The following is a 13,183-nucleotide window of genomic DNA, read 5'->3' on the forward strand; positions in this document are numbered from 1 at the left end:
TGTTCCAGTGGTACAACCACAAAGCGGGCACTATAATTACATCCAAGCATCCAAAGCACGCTTTAAAATACATTACCTCGGGGCGCCTGGGTGGCGCAGTCAGTTAAGCGTCCGACTTCAGCTCAGGTCACGATCTCGCGGTCCGTGAGTTCGAGCCCTGCGTCAGGCTCTGGGCTGACGGCTCGGAGCCTGGAGCCTGTTTCCAATTCTGTGTCTCCCTCTCTCTCTGCCCCTCCCCCGTTCATGCTCTGTCTCTCTCTGTCCTAAAAATAAATAAACGTTGAAAAAAAAATTTAAAATACATTACCTCTATTTCCCTATTTTTGTTGTGTGAGCAACAATGTGCTTAGGACGATTGCCTTTCAAGATCCTCTACCTGTCTTCTGTCCTCGGCAATCTGTGTTAGTTCTCTATCGATGTATACAATCACCCCTAAGATGTAGTCAAATATACCAGCTACCTTTTTTTTCTAGGCAGAGGTCTCTCTCTTTACCAGGTTGTCAATATGCCATGTACATTATACTGGAGTTTTCCCTTTTATCACGTTTCCAAGGTCTTTTCTGTGTTATGGAAGAAACTTGAAAAATGTAATTTAATCGAATGAGCACGTAACCTTCCATGAAGTGGTTAGACCAGTTTAACAATTGCCTTCTGGTTGTTCTTTCTTTCTTTCTTTCTTTCTTTCTTTCTTTCTTTCTACCATGAAGAACAGAGCAAGGATAATATACCACTATGGACTGAAGTGTGTCCCCTCAAAATTCACATCCTGAAGGCCTAGCCAACAGTGTGTCTGTATTTGGGGCGAGTTAGGTTAAATGAGGTGGGAGAGCGGGGCCCTGATAGGATAGGAGGAGACAGCAGAGAGCTCCCTCCCCCGCACCCAGTGAAACCAGGAAGAGAGCTCTCACCTCACCAGACACCGGGTCTGCGCTCCGAGGGGACCTTGTTCTGTCACCTCCAGCCTCCAGAGCTGCGAGGAATGAATGCCTGTTGTTTATAAACCACCTCATCGGTGGTATTTTCTTACTACAGGCTGAGCTCACCAACACCCTTGTGCATAACCACCCCCCCCCATATCCTACCCTACATCTGCTCATGTTTATGCTTCAATGTCCCATCAGACCTCACTTAAAAGCGTAAGTTCAAAGATAAAATAATTAAGAATTCAGGACACAGTAGCAGAGCATGGACAAGCCCGAGCCCTCCCGAGCTGGGGGGTCCCCTGTGATTTCACCGACCTCCTGCCCGCAGACCCGACCCTGACTCTCACCAGCTTATGGGTGTCCACGGCGCAAACAGGTGGGTGTTGATCACTCTCATTCGTCCCCGCCGGGAAGTGCTCCTGGCACGCGGTGGATGTTCAGTCCGCGTCTGATGTTTATAATGTGTAATGTGATGTGTATGACACGTATCTGACTCTCAGCTCGACTTTAAAGAGGCTCTTTGATTAAAAACACTGTTTTAGTGGTTTGTTTCATAATTCTTTATTTATTGAGAAAGTAACCAGAGAATCACAGAAGTATAAAGCTGGAAGGAACTTTCTGTCTGGCAGTTTTGAAGGTCGCTTTTGCTTTCTACTTTTTGTGAGCAGCAGAGGCGATCCTGCGAGGGACAGTTTGAAGGGGGCAGCTTGTTGGGTGAAGCAGAACCCCGACAACCCCCCCCCCCCCGCCACCACCCCTCCGACCTCCCCAGGCCTCTCCTTCCTCAAAACATAATTCGCAAACCAGTGATCTGGTCCAACGTGCTTATCTAAAATCTTCATTTATCTGTTGCCCTCCTAGGGATCTTCAAACATGACAGTGTTCCAAATTAAAACAAACAAAAACAGTATTGTCCAGGGGCTTACAAAATGCCAGGTTACACAGTCATGTTTGCACACGGATATTAGTTTGCTCACACCTCAAGGACCGGGAACCGGCAGCTGAGGAGAGAACGCGGCCCTGAGCCCCAGGACTGTCATATCCGACTCTGTCTGACCTTTCCGGGGCAATGGTGGTGGGCAGCTCACGGGATCACGACATCCCAGGGGGACCTGGCGGGTCTCGGGCTTTGCCCCAGTGAAAACAGCCTGTACCTTCCCCCCCATCCCTTGTTGGTGGTTTCACTTGTGTTACTACAGCACTCCTGTTACCCTGGCCCTTGCCTGTTAAAGGAGATCAGATCAGTTCGTGATCCAGTGAACTCCTTGAATCACGGCCAGGGGGTCGGGCGTCCTGTGGCCTCCTGTTGTTTCTAGTGTATTGCATTGTTGTGAGACGTGCTGATGCTTTTATAACTTGAGGGACCCACTCATGCCACAGTGGCGGAGTATTTCCTGGGGCCTGGCAGTCTAATCACTGTCAGGGGAATTGCAGAGGTAAGACGTGGTCATTAGCTTCCATTAGGACTCGAGGTAGCAGGGAATCCGTCACAAATGGAGGAGGAGTGTCTTCCAATTATGGTTTCAAAAGGTCCTCTCATTTAAAAAAAAACAATTTTATATTAATTAAAAAAAAATTTTTGTGGGTTAAATATTATGTACAGGGCTTTAAAAAGTATTCTTTTCAGACCTCAAAATGTAATAAGTTAAACATACGCTTTCTGCATTTTTTCCCTATTTTAACATTTTTAGGAAAAGGAATTTGGCTTCTAAAACGCTATCAGAGTAAAGTTGAATCAAAAATCAAAAACAGTTTTCAATGAATGTTATCAGTAAGTATAAATAGTTACAAAAAAAATTACAAAAAAATTAAAAAAAAAAGATTATCATCTGGACAGTTGATGGAAAAAGAGAAGCTACCAGAAGATTCTAGAAAACACGGTGAAGGTTTTGAGAACAGTGTAAAAGTCTTACCAGGAGACGGAAAATATATAACTGTGCTTGTTTTACCAAAAAAAAAAAATAATAATAATAATAAATAGAATTCCTCCTCCCTCCACCTCCTCACTCTATTCTTCTTAGAATTCATATGTTAAGTTTACATGGTTCCCCTTTTGGTATCTTTATTTACAACACTGTCACTGTTTCCATAGTTATGCAGAATGTCTGTTTCCATAGCAACACTCTTGGTTTCCTAAACAAATAGTATCGCAGTGTTAATCTTGTTTCAGTGTTATTGTACTATGTTATTAGATACAAAATTCAAAAAATAATTTAAGCAGGGTTTGGAACTAGGTGGGCTGGGTTTATTGCTTGGTGCTTTCGATATTAAATTTCAATTTCGTATTAAAATGCACATCCATTTGAAAAATCGTGGGGATTTTGCATAGTAAACATGATACCAATTTTATTCACTAGTTATAAAACACCATAATTTAATAAGGGGCTGTTCTGATACCACAGCAGAGCACAGGGAGACGTTTACCATCTTCGGATTAAAGTGACAGTTTTTCAGTTGGCCTGGACGATTTAGCTTCACCAAATCTCTAAAGTCATTTATAACCTACCCACAGCAATATTTCCCTTTGCCATTTTTGCATTTTAAGTAATGTCTATGCGTTTTGCCTTTTATTTTGTGGCCCCGGAGGAGCTGCTGTGAAATAGACTTCAAGGGAATTTTATTACTTCCTTTCTCTCCGATTGAAAAAAAGAAGAGAGAGAGAGAGAAATTAGTGTTTTTGTGCTTTGTCTTTAAATTTGCTTAGTCTTACCCTTCGTTTCTTCTCTGGGGAGCAAGTCGGTCGGACTCGTTCTGCAATGGGACTGTGTCTCAGCCCCAGCACCCCACACTCGGGTTTAGGGAGCACTGAGGGAGACTGCCAACATGTGGGACAGACAAGGCCAGGGTGGGGATGTTGCTTTTATTTAACAGGAGCCAGAGGCGCCCTCCCACTGTCCCCCAGCACCGCCATTTCCTGTCAGGTGTTTGGAGGAGGCCTGCTCCTCGGTGCAAGCCTGGGTCTCCTTGCCCCAGTCCCATTTAACCAGGCGCCTCAGAGGCCCGCCTCTCACTCTCCCTCTGAGCACCCCTTCCTTTAAGAAGGTCTTTGAAGGACTTTCCCTTCCCGGTGTTAGCCGGAGAAGGAATTGATATGCGGAGGGCGTGTCGTGATTTGCACATGGGAAATAGTTTGTTTTGCTTTCGGGAGTCCATGAGGAACCAGAGGTGAGGTCGGAATGCGGCCCTGGGGGGCCAGGCCCGGGCATCTCACTCAGCTCGGGTGTCTCCGTGTCTCCTGGGCTGTGTGGCCCGTGGTCCCTGTTTCCGGGCTTCTCCGAGCCCTGCCTTCCTCACCTCTAAAATACCACCCACCCACCCTGCAGCCTGGTGGGGAGATTAGAGACACTGTAAAGAAACAGCATAGTAACTTGCTCACCCTTGTCACCCAGGACTGATTTTCCCTTCTTCTTCTTCTTTTTTTTGTTTTTTTGTTTTTTTTTTGTTTTTTTGCTAATTTGAAGTTGGGGGTCAGAGACAGCCTGATTCCTCTGTAGGGCCACAGGGAGAGGTGCAGGTGGACAGAGCACTGGCCATGAGGCTCCCTCAGCTTTGTCCCCAGCCTCCCTGCAGCACACAGCTTGGGGTCTCGAGCTCAGAGGAGGTGAACTTTCAGACTCCGCGGAGCTGCCTCGTCGTCGGCGAGGGAGGGTCTCCTCGATGAGCAGCAGACTCGTAGTACGGAATGTCCCAGAGAAGGGGTCCTTCCTGACCTCCGTCCCCGCGGTGAACCCACCCTAGCGTCCCTCAGCCTGCTGGCACAGCAGTCACCTAGGGACCTTGCTGAGATGCAGATTTTTGTTCAGCACATCTGGGTGGGGCTTCTGTGGGGCTGACAAGCTCTCAGGTAACACAGCCTCCTGGTCCAGGGGACTTGAACGAGAAGGATCTAAACTCCCCACAGCAGAGATTTTCCCAGATTTGTTAGGATCCCAGTTAGGGGCCAGTTCCCATGACACTGGGCTACTTTGGCTGGGGCACGTTTGGGGTTCTTTTCCTAGGGCAGGATCCAAGCCATCCATTCTCATTGAACTTGGCTTCATTGTAAGACTGAGGGACCGGGCTGCCTGGAATCTTCTGGGTCCTTTCCAGTGATCGAATGTGGCACATTTCCTCCCTTTAGAAGCAGAACGAACCAGGGAAGATGCAAAATTGCATCCAAACCGTTTGTCACCTGCCAAATTCTGTTCAGCTGATTTGAATCTTCCATGAGCCTAAGGATCCGGACGACTCGGTTGTATTAAGGAAAACGTACGACATCTATCAGAATTGACTATCACAAATAGTTTAATACCCTGATTAGGAATTCAGGGATTTATTTATGAATGAGTTTAGAAGCTGGCTGTCTTATGCAATCATCAACAATTACGATATGCTTAATGTTTCAGAATTCTCTGAGAAAGTGCCTTCTCATTGCTTTTTGTTACGCTGGCGGTACAACAAGCTAAGTTTTCTTGGGTTAGGGTTGTGTTCGGTTTCTGTTCTCTTGTCCTTCAGAGCCCTGTTGGCGTTTTACTTGTTGTATGTTAATAGCAATGTTTCTTGAAAATGAACCTTTTCGTGGCATTTCGGTCTTCTCTGAGATTGTATTTTTAAGGGAAATTGTATCTGAAAGGTCTAAAAAACACCCACCAGGGCTTTCTAGGGGATTTTATCACTTGTGTTTTCCTTGCTCATGATCTCATTGTCGAGGACCGTATACGCTTCTAAGAAGCAGGGGATTGTGGTTTCTAATAAATAGATGCAAACAGAATTATTTTCATTTTTATTCATATGCCAAATATATTCACTCAACTGGCATTGACCTCACAATAAATCATGACGAATCCATTTGCCCTTCTCAAAAATAACAATACAATTGTAACAAAACCAATTCCCTTCGGAAAAGAAGGCAGCCCGTTTCCTCACAGTGCCTGGCTTGCCCTGGAAAATACTCCCAATTGTCAATGAAAAACTCACATAAACATATAAGAACTGTGGGTGAAAACAGTATCATACTCACACAGTGAGGGGCAGAGGGCTCATGGAAATTAAGCACTTACTACCTGGCACATATCAAATGTTCAATAAGTATTAATTATTGCCATTATCCCTGACTTTTTTTTTTTAAATTTTTTTAATGTTTATTTATTTTTGAGAGAGATAGGGAGAGACCAAGTGCAAGCAAGGGAGGGGCAGAGAGAGAGGGAGACACAGAATCCGAGGCAGGCTCCAGGCTCCGAGCTGTCAGCACAGAGCCCGTCGCGGGGCTCACACTCATGAACCCGTGAGATCCTGACCTAAGCCGAAGTCAGACGCTCAACCAACTGAGCCACTCAGGTGCCCCTGTTATCCCTGACTCTTATCTCACTATTTATAACCTCATCTCATTGTTTGTAACAAGCAGGAATGTGGCAGCCCACACTGTCCCCAACTCTGTGCATATGTTAAGATATGAATGTATATATGTATATATAATTTTTTTCTATGAAGGAGGACCCTTTCAGAGATAATCACTTCAGATAGTTGTGGAAAACTTGACACAGGACAGTGGAAGGAAATAATGCAAAAATTCTCTGAAAGTCTACCATTACTATAATTTGAACATCCAACTCAAACAGATTTCTTAGGGTTGTCTGATCAGAGAGACTGTCCTATGGAAAATCTTGATTTATAAAGAAACTTTTTCAAATAAAAGAGTAGCGTATCTCAATGGAGAAAAAAAAAACCTATACTCGTAACACACACACACGTACAAACGAGTGTATATACTTCAATGAGAAAGGCATATAAGCTTTTCCTCTAAGTGTATTGATTAAAAATTAATCTTACCCAGCTGTATGACTGCTTCTGCTATAAAGCACTAACACTAAAGTACTGTTTTCGCAGAACGAAGAGGGAGGAAAACTGAGCAAACTGTTGGAGGTGAAGTCAGTCTACCATTCTGAAGCACCAGAGTCAAGCATTCCATCGGATGGATGGTTTTCACTTACGGTGGGCCATTAAGTCATTCTCTTAGGATCGTTCTGGGTAATCACGAAGGGGCATGTACAGGAAATTCTCCATTATTTTGCGGGGCTTTTCCATAGTTTATTTATGAAAGGTGATGCTCACAGTATTTTCCCTGCATAAAGACACATCATGATAGACACCAGCTTTGTTAAAAACGCACAGCAGCAGTGGAAGGAGAACCTGGGGACCCTCATTGGAAGGAATAGCAGCTGAAGGCATCCAGGAAAATGATTATGGACACTAACTCAGCTGTCAGGTGCCTGGGTTCAAATCTGGGCTTCATGTCTGACTTGGAGAAAATTCCCTAGCTTCTCTGTGCCTCAGTTATTTACTGGTCTTTGCAATCAGGATGTAATAGTACCTATTCCAAAAGGCTATTGTAGGAATGAGCATTACAGCATACACAGTGATTCGAGCAGTGCCTTATGCACAGTAATCAATGCGTGTTAGTGATTAGTGGAAAGTGAATCATGTCTCCTATAACTGCCATTAAGACCATTAATCATACTTCAGCGCAGGTCATGATCTCACGGCTCATGAGTTCGAGCCCTGCATCGGGCTCTGTGCTGACAGCTCAGAGCCCGGAACCTGCTTCGGATTCTGTGTGTGTGTGTGTCTCTCTCTCTGCCCCTCCGCCGCTCATGTTCTGTCTCTCTCTGTCTCTCATAAATGAATAAATGTTAAAAAAAATTTTTTTAAAGGCCATTAGTCATATACAACAGTTTTATGACTTGCTTCCTATTTTGCCAAAGCTAATTATAAACTTATTACGGTTTGATCCTGTAATGTCGGCAAACATTTAGCCAGCCTGAAGCTTCTAAGTCATGTGAGGATCTCAAATTCTAGAAAGAACCTAGTAATCGGTCAGGCAGGTACTATTCGTTCAGAAAGGTTGTAAAGGTCAAGGGTTTTAAGATAAAGTCCAGATGGCTTGGACATTCAATAATTCTTAAACTCGGGGATTAACTATATCAACAGAATTACAGTAATAACTCATTACCCAATGGTTTTAGCCCAGTTGACCACCATAAACACCACAGACGGGTGACTTAACACACTTATTTTATCATAGTCCTGGAGGCTGGAGTCCGAGATCAGGGCACGGGCTGATTCGCTGTCTGGTATCTGTCTGCGTCTTGCTTCACGGATGGTGTCTTCTGTGTCCTCATGTGACTTTTGTTCCGCAAGTGCTTGAGAAGGGCTGGCATGAACACGTGTCTACTTTCCTCTTCGTACGAGGCCACTAATCCTATCGGAACAGGGCCCTGCTCATATAACCTCATTGAACTTGGCTTCCGTAAAGACCCAATCTCCAAATATCCCAAATATCGCAGGTTAGGGCTTCACCAAACGAATTGTGGGGAGAGACAAACATTCAGTCCCTAGCACCAGTCTGTAGGTGTGTTTCTTGTGCAGGCATCTTGTAAATCTAGAATCACACGAGAGCACTTCTGTCCAACGCTCCTTCTCAGGACACACCTTCCGGTCCGTGGCCCCTCAGTGTCCTCACCCACACCTCCCCATCGTGGTCCTGCTATCTCGTAGGTGGAGTCTGCGTGCTCTCCGTGGCTTTTGTTTGCTCTTCTGTCTGAGGACTTTTATTTTATTTTATTTTAATACTTAAAACATTTTTTTTTAATGTTTGTTTATTTTTAGAGAGAGAAAGGGAGACACAGAACCCAAAGCGGGTTCCGGGCTCTGAGCTGTCGGCACAGAGCCCGACGAGTCTCGAACCCACGAACCGCGAGATCACGACTTGGGCCGAAGTCAGACACTTACTGGCCTGAGCCACCCAGGCGCCCCTCTTTCTTGGTTTTGAGGGCCCCGCTCATTCCCTTCCTCCTGGAGAGGGAACCGCTCTCTGAGTAGCAGTGTGTGAGTTTGGTGTCAGCCTTTGTCTAACATCACCGGTCTCATTGAGGTCGTGAGGCCGACAAGTGCCAAGCTGTGGGGACACTAGTCCCGTGCGGTTTGGACGCCAAGGGAAGCTGACGAGGCGACAGAGGCTTGTGAACAACACGAGCTGCGCCAAGCAGGGGTGAGTGAGGCAGGCGGGCAGCGGGGAGGAGAACCACAATGCGGTTCCTGCAGAGGGCTCAGCCGATCCCCTGGGCTGCTGCCTAGGAGCTGTTCCCAGACAAACTTAGGGGGCACAACGTTGTGGCCGGCACGGGCCAGACACTGGATCCGGGCCGCCCTCGGGGGCCGGCTATAATCTGGGGCCCGTCGGCTCCCCGAGCGGGGCCATTCCTGGAGGGGCTCGGCTGTGAACCCTGCACTGGGTGGGGGGTGAAGCCGGGCGGCGGTGGGGCAGGGGGGCCCGGCCCCCGCTCCACGGGAACTCGATCGGCCAGTTCCGAACATTCTGCTGTGGACTTCAGCGGTGGGTCAGGGCTTTGGCACCGTACTTTGCGAAGCTGTTGATCAAGGACAATCGTGAGGGAAGACTGTGCAAGAAGCCCGGGGCCCGCTTCTCCAACCATGGCTTCTCTGAACGGGAGAAATAGTTCTCAAGGTCACTCTGAAGGGTCCACTCGGAGGCAGAGAGCATTGCAGTTATTTGGAGACAGCAAGCATTTACCACGAAGAGCTGGGAACGACAGGGAAGGTGGCTACCGGGACAATTGAGAGGCAAAAGTAGAACTAAGGTCCCATTCCCGGGGCTGAGGGAAGGAGGCAAAGAGCCCGGAGCAAGGGGCTCCCGGAGCCGGGACCCGGGTCTCTGCGAGGGCAAGTGTCACGCAGAGGGGAGGCGGTAAGGGTGGTTCTCCGTGCTGGAAGACCACTCTGGGGCCAGTGGCCGCTCGAGGGAAGGCTCCCCGCTGGCCCAGAGGACCAGCATGGCTAGTGTCACAGCAGTGGAGGCAGGAGGCACAAGAGGCCGGGGGCCGCACACAGGAAGGGTGGGGGGCGGGGACTCTGTCTTCCCCAAGCCCGGGCTCCAGCTGGCGCCCCTCCGGCCAGGCGGGCTCGGCATCACCCAGTCCAGGGCAGGCAGAGCGGAGCTGAGACTCGAGGCGGATGTTGTGAACATTTTCCTGGGGCTCGAAGTCAGCAGACACACGGCTTCGTCCTCCCTGAATAAAAATCCTGAGCACCAGTCACTGTGCACGCTTTGAATCCCGCGGCTGCCTTCTGATACGGTGACTGATGGTGTATTAGATGTCCCTGATGTTGAATAAGAAATAGACTGTTCTTTTCACATGAATGGCAGTTTATTAACAGTTATGACTGAGGGGTGTCACCTTGGTCTGTGGGTTAGAAAAATTGACAAGGGGTTGAACTTTGAGGATGCGTGAGATGGTTTTAGATGGATTTTCTTCAATTCACAGTAAGTATTTGATTTTATTTTAAGTTGATTTGTTTATTTTGAGAGACAGAACACAAGTGAGAGTAGGGTAGGGGCAGAGAGAGAGAGAGAGAGAGGGAGAGAGAATCCCAAGCACTGTCAGCGCTGAGCCCAACGGGCGGCTTGAACTCATGAACCCGTGAGATCATGACCTGAGCTGAAATCAAGAGTTGGACTCAACCCACTGAGCCAGTCAGAAGCCCCCTGTGAAGGGTTTGATTTTGAATTTTTTTTTTTAACATTTTATTTATTTTTGAGACAGGGAGAGAGAGAGCATGAACAGGGGAGGGTCAGAGAGAGAGGGCGACACAGAATCTGAAGCAGGCTCCAGACTCCGAGCTGTCAGCACAGAGCCCGACGCGGGGCTCGAACTCACGGACCGCGAGATCATGACCTGAGCCGAAGTCGGCCGCTTAACCGACTGAGCCACCCAGGCGCCCCGGGTTTGATTTTGTAAGATGATGGTCTTGCAAAGAAATCCCTGATATTCTTTAACAAAAATGGGTGAAATTTTGAAATGTGGTTCCAATATGCCTCCAAATCAGATAAAGATCAGAGAGTGTTGTGACGCGGGGAAATTCCGAATAATTGGGTCCTGGAAGGAGCGGAGAAGGAAGGAGCCAGAAACAGAAAGTGCGGCAAGGGAGCGCCAAAGGAAGCTAACAGCAGCGTCCTACCTGGTGGTTCTCCAGGGCCTGGGACGTGCTTGATGGTGGCCGGTGGGGGTGCGGCAGGTGGGAGCTTGGAGCGGACGCCCGGGGAGGTAGGGGGCCGTTGAGGAGTTCTACTTAAAGAGTGGTAACCGCAGACGGACAGAGGTACAGGGTGAGTTGACGAAGGACAAAACCCACAAGCAAACGCCCTCCCTTTTCTGCCATCGACACCCAGCACACAGGTCACGCAGTGCAGGCCTTCTGGCGAAGAACCTTGACAAGTCACGCTCGTCTTGGAAAACAGAGACCGACCCTTCGTGCCTGTAGTTCGTGGGGCGCTTCCGAAGAAAGACGTCTTGTGCTCCTCGCCTCGCCTTGTGAAGTTCTCTTTATGGACATAATCATTGCACACCACCTTTTCGAATCCTACAAGCCCCACAGCGGCCCCCACACAGACCCAGAGCCACAGGCCAGTCCCCGAGCAGCTCAGGCACACCTCCCCCCCACCGAGCTGGGCCCTCAGGACGGGAACCCGGAGGGCACGCTGAGACTGTGCACCCTGCGCTTATCACCCCCTTCTTTCCTCCTCTCCTTGCAGCCTGCCAGGCCCCTGCTCGCCGGAGTCAGGGTGTTCCAGCCGCCCGCAGGGACTGAGTCCTTTTCAGGCTCAGGAGGACCGCTTGGGACGGTCTCCCCCAACCAGGGCAGAGCCTGATTTTCACCCTGTGGCTGCCTCCCAGTCTTCTCCTGGAGCATACTTTTCCTCGTAGAGGAGGAAGCCTTTCGGATTTACCCGTCCCTGTGCAGGAGAAGCTGGCTGGGTTCCCCGGAGGCCCCGCCAAACCCCCAACCTGCCACAGGACCCTGTGCTAACTATCATTTGACAGCTTGTACTGGACCAGGAAGCCCGGTGGTCTGCGTCCTCTTAGACATCAACTCTTTGCAGAAAACGGTCTTGGACCCTTTTTATTTTTTTCCTTGAAATACGCGCTGATTGTTTTCTGTCCTGTGTATCTTTATGCACCCCTGTGGTGGCATTTTCCAAAAATTATGGGTGCTTTTGTCTTTCAGAGATTTCAGTGACCCGAGATTCCTTTCTCTTACTGCTCAGGACAGCTGCTGCCTGGGTCTGCCTGCCCTCAGGTGCCAGTGCGGTCACTTTTGTAATTGCTTTGAAAGTGAGGAACTTCCAGAGACCCAGAGAAAGAATTTGACCCCGGGGTCTGAATGGGTAATGGGGTGATGTTCGGGTTAACTGGTGGGTGGAGCAGACCCTATAATCTTAAGGGACCTCCCGGGGAGGTTTTTCACTGCAGGACCCAGTCAGCAAAACGTTTGCTGAAGACTCACCCAGATAGCGATCTGGCTCTGAGGAAGGCATTTTCTAACTTTCCAAGGGATTTCTCCTTGTAGCATGGCTCACACAGGATTTCCCCTCCCCCAGGCCCCCGAGAGTGTGTGTGTGTGTGGGGGGGGGGGTTCCCATTACTGTGTCATGACTTCTGGTCCTCTCTTTAAGCCTCCACTTTCAGATGAGCGGCCCAGGGCACAGATAAATAGGTCAGTTATTACTGACGTCACAGGGAACTCCAAGCTGCAATGAACCGTGCAGGCGTTGGGGAGGGGACATAGAGAGCAGTGTGACCAAAAATGTAAGCAGCCTAAACTCACTTTAATAACAAAGTCCAGCAACAGGCGAGGAGGAATCGGAACAAAGTTCCTCCTCGAACTACATAATTAGGGAAATGAAATGACTCACTTGTACTAGTTAATGTACAACGAACTATATGGGGCCAGAGGGGACTCAGCAACTCTTCTGCTTATCACTGAATTCCAGGACGCCTTCCCTTATTGTGGGGGCGTGCCCGTCCTCACCCCTACCTGGATGAGCCAGACAGGCGGTGAAACACTTTACCTTATTCTTTGGGTAGCCCTAACGACTAGACATTTGTCATATCGTCAGAGGGGTTTGCCCTGTTTCCCATTTTGTTTTATCCATCGTCCCAAATTTCCAGACATTTTCGGAGACTTTTGCGAACTCCAGGCAGGCAGCTGAAGTAATAGATGAAAACAGATCCGTCCTTCCCAGGACGGAGAATTTTCTGGCAAAACTGGGGCCCGCATATCCGTGTCTGGGGTCAGTTATTGTCACAGAGCTTCTGGGATCAGAGTGGATGAACTTCCAAAGCCCGAGGCGTCACCAGACACATACCTGTCTCCTCAAACTCTTGGAAAGATTTCCAGCGCCCCCAGCTCTGTTCCCGGTGCCG

General features: G+C 48.5%; 1 long non-coding RNA gene across 1 annotated transcript in view; it reads left to right on the forward strand.

Moving 5' to 3' along the window:
* Window positions 1–13,183, forward strand: part of LOC115518149 — a 53,712-nt gene that overhangs the window by 17,895 nt on the left and 22,634 nt on the right. The window contains exon 3 of the long non-coding RNA XR_004343828.1: window positions 6,789–6,893. This is a non-coding gene — a long non-coding RNA (uncharacterized LOC115518149). The remainder of the gene's footprint in view (window positions 1–6,788; window positions 6,894–13,183) is intronic.

The sequence above is a fragment of the Lynx canadensis genome, chromosome B4 (genome assembly GCF_007474595.2).
Source record: "Lynx canadensis isolate LIC74 chromosome B4, mLynCan4.pri.v2, whole genome shotgun sequence".
Classification (NCBI taxonomy): domain Eukaryota; kingdom Metazoa; phylum Chordata; class Mammalia; order Carnivora; family Felidae; genus Lynx; species Lynx canadensis.